This window comes from Triticum urartu, chromosome 1 (genome assembly GCF_003073215.2).
Source record: "Triticum urartu cultivar G1812 chromosome 1, Tu2.1, whole genome shotgun sequence".
NCBI classification, from domain to species: Eukaryota; Viridiplantae; Streptophyta; class Magnoliopsida; order Poales; family Poaceae; genus Triticum; species Triticum urartu.
This window is the reverse complement of record NC_053022.1, coordinates 309,146,469-309,148,116: the sequence shown is the minus strand read 5'-3', so window position 1 is coordinate 309,148,116 and position 1,648 is coordinate 309,146,469.

The window sequence follows — 1,648 nt, the reverse complement described above, 5'->3', positions numbered from 1 at the left end:
AATTGTCTATTGTTCATGCTATAATTGTGTTATCGGAAATCGTAATACATGTGTGAATACATAGACCACAACATGTCCCTAGTGAGCCTCTAGTTGACTAGCTCATTGATCAATAGATGGTTACGTTTCCTGACCATGGACATTGGATGTCATTGATAGCATGGGATCACATCATTAGGAGAATGATGTGATGGACAAGACCCAATCCTAAGCATAGCACAAGATCGTGTAGTTCGTCTGCTAGAGCTTTTCTAATGTCAAGTATCTTTTCCTTAGACCATGAGATTATGCAACTCCTGGATAGTATAGGAATACTTTGGTGTGCCAAACGTCACAAGTAACTGGGTGACTATAAAGGTGCACTACGGGTATCTCTGAAATTGTCTGTTGGGTTGGCACGAATCGAGACTGGGATTTGTCACTCCGTATGAAGGAGAGGTATCTTTGGGCCCACTCGGTAAGACATCATCGTAATGAGCTCAATGGGACTAAGGGTTGGTCACGGGATGATGTGTTACGCAACGAGTAAAGTGACTTGCCAGTAACGAGATTGAATGAGGTATTGGGATACCGACGATCGAATCTCGGGCAAGTAACGTATCGATTGACAAAGGGAATTGTATACGGGATTGCTTGAATCCTCGACATCGTGGTTCATCCGATGAGATCATCGTGGAACATGTGGGAGCCAACATGGGTATCCAGATCCCGTTGTTGGTTATTGGCCGGAGAGTTGTCTCGGGCATGTCTGCATGGTTCCCGAACCCGTAGGGTCTACACACTTAAGGTTCGATGACGCTAGGTTATTAGGAAGATTGTATGTGATTACTGAATGTTTTGGAGTCCCGAATGAGATCTCGGACGTCATGAGGAAGTTCCAGAATAGGCCGGAGGTGAAGATTTATATATGGGAAGTCATCAATACGGTCACCGGAAATATCGGGGTATCCTATGTCGGGCACCGGAGGGGTTCCGGGTCCATACCGGGTCCCCTCCCAAGGGCATGGGCTGTAGGTGGAAGGGAACCAGCCCCTAGTGGCTGGGCGCCATCCCCTCCTAGGGCCCATGTGCCTAGGGTTTGGGGGAACCCTAAAGGGGGGCGCCCCACCCTTTGCTTGGGGGCAAGCCCCCCTCCCCCCTGGCCGCCCCCCCCCTCTATATCTCACCTAGAGGGGCCGCCCCCTTCCCATTCTCCTATAAATAAAGGGGCGAGGGGAGGTTGCAGCACCACATCCAAGGCGCAGACCCTCCCCTCCCAACACCTCTCCTCTCCGCGTGAGCTTGTGAAGCCCTGCCAGAGAGCTGCCACTCCATCACCCACCACGCCATCGTGCTACTGTTGGAAGCCTCTTCCTCAAACTCTCCTCCTCCTTGCTGGATCAAGGCGCGGGAGACGTCACTCCGGGCTGCACGTGTGTTGAACGTGGAGGCACCGTTTTTCGGTGCTTAGATCGATTCGTCGCGATCTTAACCGCTATGTGTACGACTCCTCCAACCAGTTCCTGCAACGCTTCCGACTCGCGATCTTCAAGGGTATGAAGATGCACTCCCCTCTCGTTGCTAGTTACTCATAGATTCATTCTTGGATGCGTAGAAATTTTTTTAATTTCTGCAACGATCCCCAACAGGGCCTCCTTCCCGTCCCCGA